A 22,307-nucleotide genomic window follows, 5' to 3' on the forward strand; every position below is an offset into this window, starting at 1 on the left:
TATTGGTTTATTTTGTGCTGTTTTGTTGGACTTTATTGTGTCTAATGTTACAGGAAGTTATTTTGGAGATATTAAGAAGCATCTTGGTTGCCAATTGGTTTCCTTTTACCTTGTTTTGAAGCCTTATATCATTTTCATTGTTTCATTTTGATTGTCCATTCTATTTTATTTCTTTCAATTTTGCTCTCTTAAAAATAAAAGAAAATTGAATGTGGGAACAATTGTATTCTCTATAAACTTAATTCCTGATTTCTCTAGAGGCCCTCATATGGTGTTGTGGAATCTCAGAGGGGCTGTAAACTCACCAGTTTGGAACAGAAATAGAAGCTAGACCAGGCCTAGACCTGCTGACTCTGCGATTTTCAGGAGGACTCCACATGGAACTACTCGATGTGCCTTTTGGTGCCTGAGTCCTGTTCAGGGAGGCAAATTCTGCAAGGGAGAAAGCCAGAGCCGGGTTGTCATCCCTCCTTACTGCCTTCCTACTTTGGTCTTGTGACAGACAGATTACACAAAGTCACAACACTACCCTTTTGTTTCATCTGCTCTACCCACAGGCACTAATTACTGGCCCTAATTTTAAACTAACTCACACACAGGATATATCTGTCTCCCAGAAAGCAACCCCCAGACCATATTCTTTCTGGGTGCCTCTAGCCATGGGTTCATGTATGGTCTCCTTGGCTGGCACTCCTAGGAGGTCACCACTGTAGAGACAGAAGTCACAGAAGCAAGAATTGCAATTGATTTCCAAACAAAAGAGAATGTCACAAGGGCATGGGGCAAAGCCTTCTTTGGGCACTGCATGTGGGTCTGTGAAGGTTGGATGTCACGTGGTGGTGTCTCAGCATTGTATTCATGCACTTCTATTACTCTAGATTCAAGTATTAACCCTGGACCCTGTGACAGCAGAGGTGACAGCTGGTTCCCTGGCAAATACTGGTTGACCTATTTGGTGTTTTCTTAAATTTCTAAAGTAGCTACTGAATCAGCATAGTAAAACAAAAAACTATTTAATATGTTTTAAAAACCTCTTGAAAATATCTATTGCACCTGTCCCTTTCCCACTGTGCATGCATTCTGCTTTGTCAGTCCCCCAATGTGTCTCTGAAGCACTGCCCAATTCAGTAGTTGGCAATCACAAAGCACATCATCATCCCAGCTAATAAAGGCCTTTAACTGAAATAGAGCCCAAAGACTGCATATAAAATCATTTAAGCAAAAAATCTCAGGGTTCAAGCCAAACCTAAATTGAGCAGCAAAATCTGACAGGAGCAACGACATAGTGCAGTCTGAGTGCAGAAGGCCTGGGTAAGGTGTTCCCAAGGGCTGCGCTCTGAGGACTGAGAGTTGCCTTGAGCACACAGGCACATGGGCATGATCACATGCTCACAGACAGCACAGCAGAAAAATGGCTCATTCTTAAAATAGCTTCTTGGATGCAAAGTGTACTTGTAATAGGATCACATTCCAGTGGGCTAATGTGATTTAAAAACTCAATGATATGACATCAGGGTAAAGCCAAGGTCCACAGTAGGCACCTCCATTTGAATATGCTCACATCACATGTCCCTGTCCATCATCTTTCATGCTGAATTAACTGGACATTTCATGTTTTGAAATAAAATCCTGAATATACATTTTTATTAAGAATTCCATTTGTAGACAGGACATGGCAACTACTGCAGTGTTAGCCTGAGTGTTTAATTACAGACCCTTAAAGTGAGGTAAACATTAGAGGCCACTTGTGAAGTATTACCCATGTCATGTGATATGGCAGCTGTGGTCCATTAAACCCTGGGGCAGCCTGCTCTTTGGTGGAGTCACGCTGATGGGTGTCCAGATATGAAGAGGAACTGATGGGGTGGCAGGGGGAATGAGCAGTAACCTCACCTCCGTTCTTCACAGCATTGATCCTAGGGATAAGAAAGAGATGGCTTAGGAGGACAAAGGGCCTCTTAGTAGGGTTTGCATTACAAACTCAGTCACTCAGGAAGACATCAATGGTAATGGCACTGCACGTAAATCACACTGCACAGAGCCACAGGATGCACTGGCTGCTATAGGATGTGAGTCATGGTTGGGGTGTGTGGCCCAGGTGACAAGGCCAGCCAGGTAAAACAAACAGTACATTCAAACTCCATTCTCATGATGCTGCTATCAGATGGCTACTTTTTCTGTTTGTGTTTTAAAATAACAACATGGAACACTGTAAAAAACCTAGAGAATGTATGAGAAACTATGAAACAAATGTATCACCCTATCATTCACAGAAGCTTCCCCTCTCATTGGACAAATCATCTCCCCATCTATTGTGCAACACCAGGATCTTATATAACAAACTGCTTTCCCTCCATGTAGAGTCAGCACTTTTGAAAAGTATTAAAAAAAGGGAGGGGTCTATAAAGAGCACTCAACATATGACAGGTGAAACAGCAAGAAATTGTCTTTAAAAAAGGAAGAAATGAAAAATTCTCTCTTGCAGGTGCATAACATTTCCACACATCATAATGCCATTGTTGAACACTTTATGATATTTTTAACTTTAAGCCACCATATTTCAAAAGCTACTTTGGGGGCTGTGGTGTGGCTCAGTCTGTAGTGCCTGCATTATCCTTTGACTGTGGTGGGGAGAAAGGGTAAGGGGACACTGTGGAGGGCACAGCAAATATTTTCTAAAAGTGGAATTTGTAAGTTACGTTACAGTCACAGCAGAATCAACCAACTACTATACAAGCACACCATGATAACTAACCAGCACTGTGCTCAGGGTTAGAGCGGTTTTGGGTGGGACCAGGCATGGTGCTCAGAATTCCCTTCCTGATCCCTCTGGCATTGGCCTTCACATGCCCATGTAGCAGAAAAAAACCACCCCATCATCTCAGTCACCACCTTTCTCTTCCTCTGTGTCTCTCAATTTTGAGTGCCAAGTGGCTCTGAGCTACCTCCCACCCTTAACCCAAGCTCAGAAAGGCCTTCTAACTCTGGAGAGCATGCAAATGGTGAAACTAAACACTGGCTTTTAAAAAATAACTCAAAAATGAATTGAATGTTGTGAGATGAAAAGCGCTTACAGAACAGAAAATGTGGCAGCTTTTTTCACCAACAATACCTGATATAAAAGAATACATAGGCTTGCTGGCTCAGCACAGATGAAATATCACTGGAGAATATCATGAAGTCATTCATCTGGTACCACATGCCATTGCTTGACTGAAAAAGACAGCCAGTAAGAGAAATGTTAGATTTTGTCAGGTTAACAAAGACATAGTGAAAAGAAGGAGGAATAGAAGCATTCACACATTACATGTAAATCTTCCAACCCACCCCCCCCGAGAATTCTAGTGCTTTCTGTCTTACAGAGTCTACATAAAAGCAAGAGCAAAATCCACATGGCTTACTTTTATGAAAGAAAGGAATGGACCAGACAGCACTTAGATCTGGTGTGGACCACAACCAAGTACAAAGAGTATTGCATGGGTTCTCCACTGGGCTGAAGCATGTAAGGACTAATATTAAGATGTTCTGGGTATTCCACATTCTAAACAGAAATGGACAAAGGAGAAAAAAATATCATTCCTAAAGGCACAGAATGCCATAGATGTTCAGGCACAGGGTATTTACAGTGCCCCAGCAGACCCGCACTACCACAGCACAATTATTTTAATGCAGAAACCCAGTGTGCTGAGTCACTTGTAAAAGACAAGATAAACCTAAAAGACACCACGTCTAAGGATAACTAAGGTATTCTTTTGTCTTTATTTTCCTCAAACAACTTAGGATGCAAATTAAGTGAATTTCAAAAAAAATGATGTGTGATAGTCAGAAAATGACAATTCTGCGAATTCACCACCAATTATTTTAGTTTTATTTAATTAATGCAGGCATGTGAATCTATTCTAGACTGCTTAAAATAAATAAAGAATAGGTTACTTATTTCTCATGTATTTCATTGCAATTTTGTTTGTTTGTTGAAATAAGACTTCACTATGTAAACCAGAAAGGCATTAAACTTGCTATATAGTTCAATCTGGTCCTAATCTCCTAATCTTTCTGCTTTAACCTCCTGAGTGCATCATGGTCAGCCTTGACCATGTTCAAACTTTAGTAAGTGGAAAGAAAATAGGAAAATATAATGTAAGTGAAAAATCAGAAAACAAAAATAAACTTGGATGAATGAGAGGGAAGATGTGTAGTGAGAAAGTCCTCTTTGGACTTTCAGATTATACTTACTTGACCTATGTACTTTCATTAACATGGATAAAAAAATTGACTATGGATGCCTAATACAGATAAGAGTTGCCAATTTTCTCAGCAAGCTTGACCTCAAATGAATAGTAAAGACACACATTATCATAAGCACAGACCAAACTCTGCTCAATTCTTTGATTTTTCCTATTCTATCCAATGCAAGAAAACTGTAGAAAGTAAATCACCAAAACTGTTCAGTTAGGTAAAAGCTAGTGTCACTTAAATTTTGGCTCCACATAAAATGTTAATATCATTATCTATATACCTTGGCAACTTTTTTACTGGTACAATTGGAGAAGCTTTTCAGAGACAGTGTGAGTACATTAGATGATCTATCTATAGAAAGCTTCTTTGAAGCTAGAACCGTATTGTTGCACATAGAAGTCAAGTAAAACTAAGGATTAAGAAGTCTAATGTATGATTTTTTTTGAGATCTAGATTTCTACTCATTATTTCTCTGAAATACTCTAATTCCAAGATTCAACTTAAGTGACCAAATGAGGTACTGCCAGCCACACACCAACCCATCATACTTGCTACACTAGTAGCAGTTCTCTCCTTCTAGCTGTTCTGGATTCACAAACTGAGCCAATGTCTCCTTAACACTGTGAACATCATGGGAGGAAAAAGCATCAATGGCACCTTTTCCCACACTGCAGGTGGTTTGTGTGAGAGACAGATTGAGCAAGCAAGGAAGCAGAAGACACAGAGTTTCAATGGGGAAAATAATATTTCTATGGGCATGGTGTAGCGGTGTTGTCAGCTATTTGGAGATTGAAGCAGGAGGATGGTAACAATTGGTCCTGCTTAACCAATTCAGATTCAATCTCAAAATGATGTTTAAAATGGACTGGGAAACTGGGTAAGGGTTAGAGGGCCTTGGGATTAAGTTCCAAGGCCACAAAAAAAGCTTTTCCCATTAGGATGATTACCCCCACCCCAGTGAAAGTTTGCCATTGCCAAAACTAAACCAGATGGATTAAGATTTACTAAATGAAAGGTCAAAGAGTAATAACGATTTACAACATGACCACCACAGAAAGTATGATATTTAACTGTAACTTCAATGTAACATCAAGATACAGATCAAAAGTGTCTGCAATACTTTGCAATTTAAACATTTGATAGAAATAAAAATAAAGTAAAAAAAATCAAAGAATAATAAATATGGCAGTCTCAGCTGTTTCCCTAGAAAGATTTTAAAATTAAATATAATTAAATAGTTATAACTTTTCTTCTGCTAGATTGGCACACAATTTAAGCTTATCAATAATATATGAAAATCCCTTATGAATTTGGACCTTAGTATACTACTAGATGAAATATAAACTTCTATGACCTCTTAGAAATAAAAATGCCAATAATAAAATTTAAAATATAACATGACTCAAATTCTAATACGAAGAATTTATCATATGCACTTTCACTTATACATTGTAATGATTAATACATTGGGTCACCTAGTTTCTAGGCTTAACTAAGCAACTCAGCAAATTTGCATCCCACAGTGTAGAGGACATGCCTTAGTGCAGTTGCTTACACCCTAGGATGCTATAATTGTCAATACTTTGGATCAACTTAAGAAGTTTAAAAGATTAATAATTTAGCAGGGCCCAGCATCTTCACTTTGCAAACATCCACAGCCTGTGCAAGAAAATGCACAGGCATGTTCTGAAGCTACCTACACGTGTCCTAGGGCAGATAGTTTGCATACAATATAAAGAGAGAAAAGAAGCTTGCTCCACCCAGGCTTTGTGCTCTTGATGCTTTTGCCATCTTCTGCCACCATGAATTGTTGCATCTCTGCTGTGCCACTCAGCTTTATACCCAGCTGATAATGGACTGAAACATCTACAAATTATGAGCTACATAAATCTCTTCCCCTTTAACTTTAGATCTCAGGTATTTTGCCCAGCAATGAGAAGACAGTAATGCAGACATAAAGCATGAGTGCATGGGGCTGTTCAGTAATGCATTACTGATAACAGAATAGAAACCTAAGTAATCATCAAAAGGAGAATAAAATAAATGAACACTATGGCAGGTATGAAGGGATCTGTTACTACTAAAGTCAAGGCAAAAACAAAATATTCTATACCGGCCTCTCAGTTACTCATGAGTAAGAAACTACCAGAAGAACATAGTAGAAACTGACATAGGGCAGCCATGGAAGAGGATGAAGGAGTCTATGTTCACTTATTTCAACTATTTGCATTCTAATACCATATGCAGGTGTCAAATCAGGGACTTGTGAACACAATCTTACCTTTTGATCTAAGACAGTCTCGAAATATCTGACATATGAGCATGGAGGCCTGTGTGTGTCTCTCAAATCTGAAAAAGACAAAACAGTGATTTAAGAATTCTGCTAAATTATAGATGCTATGACTAGACTTTAAAGGATATATACATATATATATATATATATATATATATATATATATATATATATATATATATATATATATATACACATATACAAGCATGCACAAAAGGGAGCAATTTGAAACTTATTTTACATGGTACCCAGAGATAAGCCCTGCCTGATGGAACAGAGTAAGTATCTGGAGAAAAGGATGGAAGGAACTAAGTCATGAAGGGACTTTGAAATCAAGTTGTAAATTTAATTCAGAAGCAAAACAGCAAGAGGAAGGCACTACCAGAAGCCTTATCACCCTATGTGGGATGCTAAGCAAGGAGGGAATCAGAGTCTGCCATCATCCAGAAGATGAAAGCCTGGACAGTGAATGGAATGCGCGGGAGGTACTGGTACCACCTGTTTGGGCAGTGGCAGGTGGATTATAAACCTTACATAAATTTCTCTCCCACCATTCTCTTGAGTCTACATTTAGATTTTAGGAAGAAGCTACAGGAACCAGGACCTAAAAGATAGTGAGATACAGAGACAAGAGGCAGGAAACATATTTATAAGGCTGTAGGTCAACAGAGAAATTGTCTGGCTCAATTAGAAAGAAGCAAATATTCTTACATTGCCAAAGCTTGCTGGCATTCAGAAGTTAAGTAATGGCAAAAACAGTATTCATTTCTTAACACCTAAAATTCAACAACTTCAAAATTGTGATGGTGAGCACATCTTTTTAAATTTTAGATATGGTAATTATGCAAATCAGACAATGTAAAGTCAAAAAATAAAAAGTTTCCAAAATAAAACACAAAATACGTGTGATAAGCCAGAGATGTAACCCAAGGAAATGACATGTACTCACTCATAGCTGCCATGTTAGCATGCTTCCAGCATAGCATCAAGAGTGTACTGAAGAAATTCATGACCATCTTCCTGGTTTCCAAATCAGAAGTGACTAGCTATACCTAGAAATATTAAGACAAGCCTTTATAAATAGATATTAAATGCCTATCATTCAAAGTTACAATTTATGTTTCTCAGAAACTGACAAACATTATACTGATAAAGAAAGCAGAACTCACACAAACACTACGTACTCTCACCAAAGCCCACAGGATCAGCAGTTACTGAGAGTCCAGGAGCAGCCACAGTGTGAGTCTCATGTCCTTACCAAGTTGACACAATTCATTTGAATAAAGTCAACCTCAGTTCTATTGACTCAAGTTCATCCAAAATGTGATATGAGTGAAACCACTGTGAATATGACACTCGAACCCATAAGAGACCCGATGCGGGACACACATATTCAACCTATATCCTGTACCAATGACCAAGAACAAGATATATTCTCATTTTAGTCCTTCTCAATGACTAAGAATTTGCAAAAATTATTGTTTTCAAATTATAAATAAGACATCAGCACAAATGTATGAATAGCAGAAAACCTATTATACACTGAGTTTTGCATATGTATATAAATATACAAATATCCTCTAACTGAATTCATGTAAAATTGCTATTATTTCACCTATTTGACTGAAAAAAAACAGCAATTCCATGATTCAAGTGTATTTTTATACAATTGAACACATTCAGTACAATGCCACTTTTCTTAAGACTAACACTTTTTACAATACTTGATAAAATAATTAAAGAATCAAACAAAAGCTGTTCTGGCAGGGCACATGCTAGACAAGTACTCTATTTCTGAGCTCTCTCCAAAGCCCCAATGTGTTTTCTATCATTTTGATGCTAGCTGTGGAAGAGTATAATGGGGCAAGTTAAGTAAGAAACAATTCTTCAGAGAAATGTTTGAAAGTAATTGGACAAAATTATAAATATGGGGAAGGTACAGAATTGAGTTGGAAGCAATTGACATAGAAAAAAAAGAAAAGTGGGCTTGGGATTTAGTTCAGTTGTAAAAAATTTTCCTGTTTGTACAAAAAGTAGAAAGAGAGGCAAAAGGAGGAGGAGTAACAGAAGGAAGTGAAGGATGAGGACAAAAACAAGAAGGATCAGCAGGAGGAGAAGATATTCAATAAAGCATTCTGTATTCTTTTTATGTTTCTAATATAAAGATTGTCTTTTAAATTTTAGTGCTCATTTATAGCTTATTACTTTATAAAACTCAGTCCTTCCTAAATTGTACCAGATTCCAGTACGATCTAAAGATTTCTGTACTGTTCAGTCTGCAACACCAATAATACCAAAGCCCCATTTAATATATACTGTCTAGCATCTTTTAAGGAAAATGATTACAGTTAATCATTGCATAATTATGCATCCCTATAATTACCAAGCTAGATGACAGATTAAGTGCTGAGTTTTTCTTTTAATTCTATGTATTTTATTTCAACTTACCTAATTACAAAGACAGAAAGGTTAATTTAAAAAGTACCCAGAGTCTCATGTGTTGGTATGAACTTGTAATCCTAGGCTAATGAGCTAACTCCCTGGCCAAATATGACTATCTTTATTTTGACAGTTTTTGTCACCTAGCACAATACAGGGTTAGTTTACCAAACTGAAATCAATTACAAACCATTTAAAGAAATTTGTGGCCAAGTAGGAGAGACTACTCAACACAGAAATCCAACTGAGAAAAGGTTTCTATAAATGATTTTATTAACAAGTTGTTTTAAATCATTTAAACTTTGATGATATTAAACTAAGGTTTTCATTGTGTTGTTATATATTTAAATTTTTTAAATAGTTTATATAGTAAAAGTTTTACTAAACATGTGCTACTAATTAAAGAGATACCCATATAAAATGAAACACATGATATTTGTTTTGTTATAAACTTTTGACTTTTAAAAAATCACCTAAGCAACTATTACTAACTAAAAGTCAAACATGACTGTGCATATCTCTAGTTCTGGCTACCTGGGAGGCTGATGTGAGTAGTGATATCAGCCCTCATCTCAGGAAAACACTAATTGCCAAGAAATACTTAGCTGATTGATATTTACCTGCAGTTCACTGATCACAGAGATGGGGATAACAGCATCCCCAGGATGACTGAGTTCCTGGATAATATGCACCTTCATTATATACATCACACAAAATCCTCCTACAGGGCCTGAAACATAGATGCCAATGCCTCATATTAGCAAAATGAGACTGGACAGTAAATCATAATTGTAGAGCACATTCCTGAGGTATAATGAAAGTAGAAGCTGCTACTTGTGTGCATTGACCTGTCTAAATTTATTTCCATTTAATTCTCTTAAGAACCCAAATACTAAGTGTAGATAGGCTCTATTTTAAGAAAATGAAAAGGCTCCGAGAGTAAAAATTCTGTCCTTGGTCACACAATCAGAACAACTCATACTTTTCCTAGTTTCAAAGGCCGTGGTCTAACTTATTCTATACAAGACAAAGAAGAATTTTTTTCCTGTGTTACCATTAGTTTCAAATGGTGAAAGAATGTCTGCCATAACAAGAGTTAGAAATTTCTATGTAGATGTTCTTGTTTAACTTCCCATAAATTGTGGTCTATGCATGTTTTTCTTTCAGTCTTTTAAAAAGGTAAAATGACAAGAAACTGTTGGCCAGTGGGAGAACCAAGAAGTCAGCCTGCTCTTCCCAAGAGCCAACAAAAGCCATTTGGGCCAAGAAGAGAACCATAAATTCTGCCTGCCCTAACCATGTGTGAAAAGCAGCTGTGGGCAGAGAGGAGAACCTATAAGGCAACCTATGCCTTGCTGTGAGCAAGCTGCAACATGGGCTGGGAGACAAGTAGAGACTCACCATCCCCTTGGATGCCGTCAATTGACTTAGAGGAACACAGGCCAAGATGATAGCCATCAAAGTACAAAAACAATTTAAAGTTTCTGTTGATTGATATTTTGTTGGCCTAAAGACAGTAGCATGAGCATCTGTTGAGAGGATGACAATATACACTATAGGAACTATGAGGGATCTCCTTTTGTCTTCTATTGAAAATCCAATATTTTTTCATTGTTTTGCTTTGTTCCATTTTAAGGTTTTCTTTCATTCCTTTCAAAATGAAATTAAATAAATGAAATAAAAATTGCTAAAAACTGATTTCTAGTTCACAATATGTGCTCTTGTGTGCAACTAGTTGTCAGAGGCCAGGTACACCAAATATTCTACAAAAAACACTGTATCTCCTTACAGGAAAAAATTATCTGGCACCAAAAGACAATAAATTCTTTTTATGAAACATCTTTTCAGAACTTATCAAATATAGCTTTAAAAACATTGATATGATCAAACTTATTTCTGGCTCTCTACACCCCCTAGTATAGCTCAAAAGCATTTAAATAGATTCTATTAGTTAAAAATTATACTTAATGTGATTAACACCAAAACAGACATTATAGAATAACACATCAGTTAATTTGAAGACACTCATTATGAATAGAATGCAGCCTATTATACTGGCTGTGTTGGTTAATTTTCTCTCATTGTTAAGACAAAATACCTGCCACCCAAAGTGAAGCAAATAAAGGTATATTTAGCATACATTTTTGGGGGGATTCAGTCCATAGTCACCTGGCTCCAAGGTTGGTGTGGCTGAGGGGCAGCTGTTCATGGTGGCTACAAGCGACAAGAAGGAAACAGCAAAAGTGGGGGGCATGACTCTTTCCTTCCTTTATATTGTATGCTGGATACTCACCTCAGAGTCGGTTCAGCACTCACACCACCAATTCCCAACCGGCACAGTGAACCAATCACAAATGCTAGATTCAGTCACCTACATTCCTGCATGAAGTTGTTTTGGGCATTTAACAAATCATAAGAATGATTAACCAATATCCATAATAATACACAAAGATGGAAATAAACCTTAAAATAACATTAAAAATGGGAAGTGTGTCAATGAGCTGAGGGACAATATCAAGTTGCCCATGATATACGCTTAACTGGAGTAAGAAAGTAACAGAATGGAAAGAATACATCAAGAAGTAATTATCAACAAAAGCACAGTACAAGGAACATTTTTAAGCTCATGAAATGACTGTATATTCTGAGAGACATGAGGTGTTGGTTTACATGTATATGATACATATGATTAAATTTAAAGAACTTTGCACACACAACGTTTATTTTATCCTGGGAAGTATTTGCTGTTTTCTAAATATCCAAAATTTGTTCCAATTTCATGGGAATAGTACATATACATTTTTTAAAACATCAAGGTACTCCAAGTAGAACTGCTTAAGACAAGCGATAAAGACTTGAAAACAACAATAGCAAAAATCATTCCATATATAGAGAGGAAGAATGGATAACTGGTGACAGACTTCTTTTCAGAAATAGCACAGACCTCCAGTTCATGGAGTAACACCTTTTAAGTATTAAAAAAAATAATAATAAGACTTCAAAATCTTTCAGAAAGATAAGATTTGCACATCTGGGGATCTGAAACAGGAGTAGTTTCTCCTGTTCTTTCTGCCAAATATTACAACAATATCATACTTGGAATTGTAAATGTGATTTAATGAATACATAAAGACTGAAAAGCACAGAGAAAGAGACACACACTGGGGAACTTCGGAAATGGGCAAGCCATTATAGTGCTTTCTCTAGTTTTCTTTGTGTCTCCAATAGCCCAGAATTGGACCTGAGGTAGACACCAACACAAAAACATTAACAAATGCACAGAACAAAGCCTGTTCCATCCAAGCAAATGAGAAGAGGCAGCCTAGCCTTGGGTATATGGGAAGACAACTTTAGAAACTATTCTGCACCATCTCCTGTGGGTGTGTACACATTCTCCAAAAATAGTATCATAAAAATATTAGTATTTGGTCACAATTTTAAAATCTTTTCTGGTTGGAAAGACCCGCAAGTCTCCCAATTTCCAGAGACAGGGAATGGCTCAGACAGGAGTGTACACTTGCTCAGAAAACTCCATAGTCCAAATCCATGTCCCATTCCCTCTGGCCTGTACACCCACGTGGCAGCATTATTCTGCAGTAATCATCAAATGCTGAAGTCCAATCCCACTAAGGACCTTGCCTAAAGCTTGGAGGCAACTGAAACTATTCAAATGGGTCAGTGTAAAGATTCACCCTTCCCTGCTTTGCCTTGCCTGTGGAAACCTCAATATATGCTCTGCCATAATGCTTTCCCCCATCATTCCTCTCTTCTACCTTGTGACAGTTCTGGTGTCTTCCCAAATAGCCCTAGGCAGCAAGCCAAACCTCCTGTTTTCAGGTGCAATAAATACCCTAAAAATGCATTTTTCTTAAGCCTCTCCTAAAGCTGTTTCCAACTGACCATTATGTAAAAGAGGAGGCACATTCTCTAGAGCAACTATGACTCCACCTCTACCATCACCTGCAGATGCCAAGTGCAGAGCCTAGACTTCACTTGCCCAGCTCTGAGGCACCCAGCACACTCCGCAGGACAGATCTATGGCAATTGGATTAGGAGCTGGAACTTTCCTCAAAGTAGGTTTAGTTCCCCCAGCCCCATGCAGTTGAAGCCCGGTGAGCATGTACATCCAGCCCCACTGAGTACACATAGGTGCTCCTTCTTACCCTACCCCTAAGGGTAAAATATTTTAATGCAACTCCCACTGCATGATCAGTGGGGACCCTGGAGAGGTACAACTCCCCAAGTCCACCTTACAGCAACAGGGACCACAAACCCAACTCAGACAATGGAAGCTGAAATGAGAACCTGAACTTTGCCTCAGCCTACCCTCACTTCCTGGGCCTGAGCAATGTCAGGAAAGCTGGATAACACATAGCTTAGAGAGGATCAAATGTCCCTAATGTAATGTGAAGAACTCCAAATTGCAAATCAAAAATCCTTTTCAAAGAACTAAAAATTCCTCAAATAAAATTTATAATACTTCCTGGCCTGAGTCTAAGTGTAAGTAGGAAATATATTTAAAATAGCTATAACTTAAGAGAAAGTAAAAGGGACAAAAAGAGATAACATTTCTAAATAACACTGAATTCCATAACATGAAAAAACCAGAAGACCAACAAATTATATATTATAAATGTATATATATATATATATATATATATATATATATATATATATATATATATATATGCAGCCATACATAGAGTAACAGAAGTAGATACACTCTAAAAAGCCATGTAAATAAAAATGGAATTCTAAAAGTTGTCAAGTAACCCAAACAGAGTAAAAGAGAATAAGTAAGAAAGGAAAAGAAAAGAGAACAAATAAAACAACAGAACATAATGTGGCACCCTGAGCCTTGGTGTATCAGTAATCATATTGTACTCTATTGTCTCTATAAACTGGTTATCTAGATATGCATGGTGTGCACACATGTAATTCCAGCACTCTAGGTGGCTGCAACAGAAGGAACACAAATCTGAGCCCAGCCTGGACAATTTAGCCAGACTGTGTTTCAAAATAAAAAGTGAAAACCAGGCTGGTTATATAGCTTAGTGCAAAGGCTTTGGGTTCAAATTAAATATTAAATTAACAAATAAATAAATGGCACAGATTGACAAAACAGACAATGATTTAAAAACATATGATCTAGCACATGCTGTCTATAACTCACCAAATTCAAATGTGATGGTACAGGTAAGCTAAGGATCAAAGGGTAGAAAATAAATAGTATGTGTCTATTACTCAAAAATATCTATGTTACTATAAGATAAAGATGGATTACTGACTGAAAGCACTGGATTTAATATCCAACACTGAATAAATAAATGACTGACACAAATGAACAAAAGGGAAAGACAGAGGACAATACATATTTTACCAAAGTAATGCTTTCTCTATTTAAGTAGCAATGCATCCAGACAAAAGCAATTCTGCAAATGCTTTTGCATATGCCTGTAATGCCAGGGAACTGCAAGCCTGAGGTAGGAAAATTACAAATTCAATCCCATTCTGAGACAGAAGTATAGAAAAAGCCCTATTTTATATATGTGTTTATACAACACAACACTGCTGATCAAACATAAATGTGAGAGGTGACAGAGTAACACCTATGTTTAGAGATGGAAACCTCAACATCTTTCTGTCAGTGACTCCCTGAATAATTCAACAGAAAAAATCACAAAGTGTACTTAAAAATTCAACAATATTCTCAGTCACCACACCAAATCAATCATCATTAACATAACACTGCAACAATGAAGAACAGACTTTGTTTTAGAGACCTCAAAAAACTTAAGTCTTATCCAATCACAATGCAATCAATACTAAATATCATGAAAAGAAAGATCATCAACAAATACCTGGAAACTGAAGGAATTTAATCCAGAAATCAAAGAATAAATACCAAGGGAATTTGAAACATACACTACGTGGAATAAAAATAAACTGTGGGCTGAGGGTAATTTACAAAAATTACTAAAATCAGCAATGAAACTGGGAATATTATTATAATGCAAGCTTTAAAACATTGAAGGATAGTAAATACTATGGAAATTTACACACATAAAATTTGAAGAAATGGACCAATATCTCAAAAAAGTATCTACCACAATTCATTCATTGTAACTGATTTTTCTGCCCTGTAGTGTAAAGATGAAACCCTCAAATGCTAAAAGGAAAGCTCTCTGTGAATGCCACAAATGGCAGCAGTGGTGAAAGTTCTTCTCTTTGCCTCAAAATGAATGAGGTCTTCCAATGAATGGCAGAGAGGCAGGATCTGATATTTGGCCCAACTGTTAATGTCAGATGGTGGGTGACTAACTCTAGAGCTATGAATGATAGTGCACCCCTGTAACACGAGCTACTCAAGAGAGCAAAGCAGGAGGATTGCAAGTTTTAGGCCAGTGTGGATATTTAATTGATTTAGCCAGATCCTGTCTGCAAATAAAGTAAAAATAAAAATTCCTCAGGACTTCCCAGGTATAATCCATTGCAGTCTAGTACTGAAACCAATTATATGAGAACCACAGATGCCTAAATATTGACTAGATTTTTAAAGTTATTATTTCTTAAAAATAATTCTGTGCATATACAAACTAAATTTGTGATAAATTACATGTGAAATATTGGACTTTTGTTTTCAGTAGTGGGAATTGAACTTATGAGTTTGTGCTTTTCAGGCAGGTGATTATACCCCTAAGCTAAATCCCTGGCTGCATATTGGACTTCTTTACAATACTGCATTTAGGATCAGTGGGAAGTTATCCATATGTTAATAAATGTCAAAACTTGGAGAATACTTCCTAACAGTTCATTAGAATTACTTTTTATGGCTGCTTAACATAATCAGTTGAATATAAAAGATACATCAATACCCTGGGACATTTGTGTAGGATGCTTGCATTTAATGCTACCACCATTCCTAGCATAATGTCACTGAGCCTTACCAAAAATCACATGGCTTTAGTTCTGATTGTTGCTATGACAAAGAAAGAACTTACCACACTAGGAAAATTCAAAGTCACCAGGATAACTGATTTCTCAGTGCTAAAGAAGGCAAAACATGTCTACAGGTTCCTCTCTACCTGAAGTGATATTAATGATTATCTAAGTAGGCCATAGCCTGAGAGAGAATAAAAACAAAATTTAGAAAGGAAAAATGAGTCTATTGAGAACAACATAAGGGTCCTCAAAAGCGGGAAAGTGAGGAGAGAAAAGGAAGCAACAGCAATATGAAAAGTGTGAAATCCTTGCAGAAAAATGTCCTGTGGGGAAGTCTTGATGGCAATTCTAAAGGACTTGAAGTTCTACCTTTAACTTCAGATTAAGTTGTGTTCTAAGTTGTAAGCCTCCCCTCACACACAGTCTAAACACCTTAAACAAACCATAACACATATCCCCTTATCACAATGTCAAAGTTACTAAGATGATTCAAAACAAGGCAAGGATTAAATTATCCTAAGCTGGATACATTCCAATTATGTACTAATTCTACTGTTTCTTTTCATTACATTTCAAACTGTCAGGATTTTCAGGCTTAAATTAACCATTGAATGATCCAAAGTTTAATTATCTGGATAAATTTTAATTTTAAGAAACATTGCTGTGTTTAACTTACCTGCTCTTTTCCAAAGACAGACACTGTACCTACCAAGGAAGCATAATAACTACTGGTTTACTGAAAATATAAGAAAACTCACCTCCTTTCTCCCCAACATAGTCTGTCCTTTAACAATTAGGAACAAAACCAATGATACACATTTGAATAAAAAAAATAATACCTTGTGGTGATACATATGCTAATAAGGAATGCTTACATGTTAGAGGAAAATATATGCACCTTAGAATGCTAGTAATTCACATGGGAATCTCTGTCACACAAGAAGACACTCTCTGAAACTACCAAATGCCTACATTACTTATACAAACATTCTGGCTGTGATTTTTCAATATTTTTAGAAAACAGTGATGGCTCTGACTTACCAGCAACAGTCAACTCTGAATTCACAGCACCCAGTACCAGTCCTAAAGTGTGTGAATGGAAACATCACTCAGGGATGAAGATTCAGTGCTTTGTTCAGCAGAGCCTGCACCCAGGTCTGCAGTGCTGGCTGCCTCAGAATTGCCCTGCTGATTCTGATGTTCCAAGGAGCCTGAAGAGTCAGATTTGTCCACAAAGGTCATCGCTCAATTCCGCAAAGGTCTAAAAAAGTACATTTCTTTCCTAAAGTAAATGTATTGTACTCACTCTTCCATTACATTTTTGAATGTTTTCTAGCCATTTTATATTAGTTTCAAACAAATCAGCCAAATATAAAATGCTAGTAATTTCTCTCTTCATTTCTTTTCCCAAGCCCTAGAGATTTAACCAAGGGTCTCACTCAACCACTGAATTATAGCCTCAGCCTCAACCTTATGAGTTTACTAAAATTTTGAAGAAAAATGCCTTGATTACATTAAGAGAAAAACCAACTTTGCTTTTGAAATTAAATTCCAGCATAAAAACAGTGCATGATGGTGCACATCTAACAGAGAAGCCAGAAGGAAGTTGGGTCAGGAAAATCTCAAGCATGAAGCCAGCCTGAGCTTCCTAAGGAATTCAAAGCCAGCCTGAACTAGGTAGCAAAGACCTGTGTTGAAAAAAGGACAAAACAGGATTACATGAAAAGCATAGCAGTCTAAAGAATTGAGCATTCTAGAAAGTCTCATCTGTCAAAAACACGTTGGTCCTTGAATCAAATTTCAACACAAATACATATTCCAAAGTACTGATTTGCAGTTTTCTCTCAGATATTGTATTAAAGTTACTGAGTATAACTCAGCTAGCATTGCAATAATTGATGGACTAACATTAAATTTCATAGGAAACCACAAAGAACAGACAATAATCCACAGGATCTACTGTGATGTGATTATAGCACAAAGCAGTCAGCAAATGAGAACAGGAGCAATGAGGCCTCCTCATTGCTTGACCACCTATGCAAAAGAGTACTTTCGTGATGCCTCAGAAATTGCCCAGCAGCCAAATCCAGGTGTGCTGTTAACCCCAGCAAACCCTTCAGGAGATCCCTGGCAGGCATTAGCAATGCCTACTCCTAACACTCTGAGCTAGTAACCACACATTCTCCTAACACTCTGAGCTGGTGGTAACCTCTGATGCTTCCCAGATTATGTTCCCAACATACTGAGGCCATATGTAGTCCCAGCTCGCCTTTGGATCATGCACATGCTACTTTTTTTTACCTGCTTTCTTTCCTGTCCTATAGCCACTGGCTCATAAAAATTTCTACTATGTTTCCAATTTATCTTTTCTACCCAGGGATTTAAGTAAGCAGCATAAGTGCCTGACTTGCAAAAATTCTGTGCTCAGATTCATCCCCATTTAAAAAAAATGGTATTTCCCTCCTTGGGACACTTTCCTGCACTACTCCTTTTCTGTAATGTTGAGATAGAAACCTCTCCTAAAAGCTTGTCCACCCCTCTTCCCAACTGGCTGATTCCTATGGTGGATCCTCAGTACAAACTCTGTAGTGCTTTTACTTGATGAAAACCAAGTCAAAGTATCTTTAAGGCAGGCTCTAATACAGTGATTTTTTTTTTACAAGGGGAAGGGAAATTGGGCACATGACCACAGAGGACAAATCCATGTGAAGATCAAGAAAGAAGTCAAAGTGAGGCATCTCTGGGCCAGAGTGTGTCAATGGTGATCATTAGGTTCCATCTTTATGTTGATTAGACATCTCTAGCAATGTGTTCACCTGGGAAAAATTCTCTGTCCTTGGCAGAGCTGATTTCTGGGTAGTAAAGGTGCATTCAAATCACCAGTTTCCTATAAAAACCAATGCAGTGTGTGATCTCAATTACTTACTTATCTAGCTATTTTTCTAATATTTACTCTGCTCTAAACCACCCGGGCCCAAGTGCAAACATATTAAGACTGTCCAACAACGAAGGCCCAGTGAAATTATTGCAGCCTTCCATGAGTAGCTCCCTGATCTTCCCTGATATCTAACTCCTCCAAAATCCCAAAAAGATGATTCAGGTTCCCCACATTCACTTCTTCCATCATGTGATACACACACCAGGTGCTTCTGCTTGTGAAAGCCTGGTATGTGGAACCTCTTGTCTGACACCAGGTGTTACACAAATGTCTTCCTCTCAATGTTCATTCTTGTCTCATCTTAATGAAACATAAGCTTTTCTCATCCTATCTGTATGTTTAGACTCTTACAACAATGCAGATTTCATGGAGCTAGGCTTGAGAGCAGAGGGAGAGAAGTCAAGTCACTGACCTAAGAAGTTGGTGAGAAAAACTTGCAGATTCCAAGAATTGCAAGGATGAAGGCACTGAGGACACCCTGCTCAGTGGGATCAGAGGTCTTCTGATCCCTAAAAGTAGATATCCATCATTGGTGACAGCAACAAAAATTCCTAGTATCAAAGATAGCGAATTGTCACTGGGAAGAGTCATTTAAGCCTGCTAACACTTGAGAGATGATTCCCACCCTCCTCAATGTTCAGACAGGCCATTGACTACTCTCCACAGGACTATGGAGTCACGCCATGACTACCTTCCATTTCACAAGCTACAGGTGAATTGAATTGCCCAAAATCGAACACTCATTATATTTAAAACACACATTCATCACCGTGAAGTATTTTCTAAGAAAAAGACTCAGCCCTGGATATTGTTAAAGGGCAGGGTGTGTGCAGTTTTAGGTGGCGGGAACTCTAGGTGCTGTGGGATGGAGTAGGGGGCCATGCATGCAGCTCACCTCAGGAGCTGTTCAATGGAAGGCTGTCCAGAGAGATAACTGGTTCTGGCCCCTTCAGGGCAAAACCATGGTTTTGTTAGAGGAGGATACTCTGTAAAGAAGACCCAGTTCCACTCTTAGGTTAGCTATCATTTCCTTCTTTTGAACACATTCGATCCCATTCACCTTGGATTTACCCCACGATTGATACTTCACCTTGGTTATCCTGAGACCTTGGAAGTCTCAAAAGTCTCCATTCCAAGATTTTTTTTTTTGTCTTTTTCCTTTTTTATTGGTACTGGGGATCGAACTCACGACTGCCTGCTTGCAAGGCAGGCGTTTATGCCGCTGAGCTAAATTCCCAGCCCCTCCAAGACTCTTTCTTGTCCCCTCCTAGACTTGCAGACTCTTTCTCATCCTATCTCCAACCTCTACACTGGTAGAATGTTGCAGGTGCCACACGCTGGAGTGGTAAGAACACTAGGTAAAAGCTAAGCCAAGAATCTGGCTCACCTTCAGGAGTTGATGAAAAAATCTGGATCTCCACTAGAACCTCCCTCCATAGGGAGATTCAAAAGTGTGGCCCCCCAGGGTCCAGCCCACAAGGCTCACAGACCCTCTGACCTAGGATTGGCTGTTGGTCAGTGGTATGGCAGCAGTCACCTCCTAGGAGCAAAAGTGAAGGATGGTCATTAGCAAAAGCTATGAGTGCCAGGTAACACTGGATAGATTGGAGTTTCTCAGGCCTCTCTCCTTGGTGTTTTGGACCCACCATTTTCTCTTCTGCACAGAACTATGCAGTAGGCACTATACAGCAGGCACTAATACAGTAGGAACTATACAGTAGGCACTAATACATTATTTAACTTTAATGAGATAAATGTGAAGTAGATTTCTCACAGCATAGTACTTAGTGTCAACGTGTAAGTCCTTTTCAGTACTCAGTGGGTGGAATGACTTCCTAGGTAAATAGGCTCAGCCCTGAAAAATGTTGAAACATCACAATATAGATCCTGGTGAAATGAGCCCCCAGGTGCTGTGGGGAGATGTTGGTGAATGTGGAGAAAACTCACCTCAGTAGCTGAGGGAACACATGTTACCAAAAAAGAAATGGCCATCAGGGAAAAACTGTGTTGGGTCAAGATAGGTTACTCCTGTATGGAAAGAGAGCAGTGCATGTTAACTACTACTACATTTACTACTCTTCCCATTACACTGAGTACATATGTTACATTTTGAGTTTTTTACATGTATGAAGAGACCTGCTATGATTCAGTGGTGAAGATGCTAAACTGACCAAAGAATATCAGATTTGGAGAATTATGCTATATCGTGTTATATTAACAGACTATATTCAGCATATATTTTCATGTGGACCACAAAATAAAGATACAATGAAAATGTAAGAAAATTTTTATATGACAAAAAACTATCAAATCTCCTGATTTACGGTGTTATGTACATATTTCAGTGGATACAAGATGAATACATGGATCAAAATTAATACAATAGATGCTAGACTAATATACATGAAGCTGCCTTCAGTGAAGAGGGAAGTAAAGGGATCTTAGGGATTGACAAGTCACAGACGGATTGGAAAAATATACTCACAAAAAAATATTAGTTGCTTCTACAATAAAATTGAATTTTAAGGGTTGCCTTAAAAGCACATCATTTATTGATCATCCACTATTATACATGGTATTTAAACATTTCCAGAAAAGAAATTCAATATTAAGGTGTAGAGATTATGAGATATGAACACAAAACCTTCTCAGGGAAGGCTAAAGAGAATTTGAAAGGAATTTTAAACATGACATACTGTAATCCCAGTAGTCAGGAAGCAGAGGCAGGAGGATGGTCATGGGCTTAAGTACTGGCTATACTATACAGTGAGTCCAAGGCCAAACAGTACAGAGTGAGATGCAGTCACAAAAATCAAAGGAAAAAAAAAGAAAATTTTGTAGGACTCTGTACTGTAGTGTAAAACAAGGGAACTTTACAGAAGAAACCGAATGAGACTTGGCTGTGGTCTAGAACTACATTACACATCATACATGCACACTTGCTGGGCATTTAGAAGCTCTAATTTACAGCCCAGACATTTTCAAATATGAATCTGCATATTTTCAGCTGATGTACTCTGTAAGAAACCATGTAAAATGCTGATTACTAGGTAGAAGCCTAAATTTTGAGTTTATTTATAAGTATAACATATATTTTAGGAGACATGGGCCCAGTACACAATCTAGAATGCCCAGATCTCAGAGTGAAGCCCAGGATTAACCTGATCCCCTACTTCCTGAACCCCTGAACTATTACCTCTACCTGCTTTGGAGGATTTTCACCTTACTAAAACTTGTCAAAAATATATCAAAATATTTTCCTTTGGTTTTTCTACCTCATGTAAAAATATCTCAATCTGGGAATGGTGTGCCACACGTGTTCTCTGAGCTAATACAGAGGCACAGGCTGGAGAGTGGCAAATACTTGACCAGCCTGGGGAGCACATTGGCAGACCCAAGCTCTTTGTCAAACATAAGAAGCGCTGGCTGCATAGTTCAGAGTAAGAATGCCTTGAGGAT

At 37.8% G+C, this 22,307-nt stretch overlaps 1 pseudogene; it reads right to left on the minus strand.

Moving 5' to 3' along the window:
- LOC134474717 (ubiquitin carboxyl-terminal hydrolase 42-like) overlaps nt 1–22,307 on the minus strand; it is an 82,030-nt pseudogene that overhangs the window by 4,091 nt on the left and 55,632 nt on the right.

This window comes from Cavia porcellus, unplaced genomic scaffold, assembly GCF_034190915.1.
Source record: "Cavia porcellus strain 051 isolate PalLab524CR breed Dunkin Hartley unplaced genomic scaffold, mCavPor4.1 scaffold_36, whole genome shotgun sequence".
NCBI classification, from domain to species: Eukaryota; Metazoa; Chordata; class Mammalia; order Rodentia; family Caviidae; genus Cavia; species Cavia porcellus.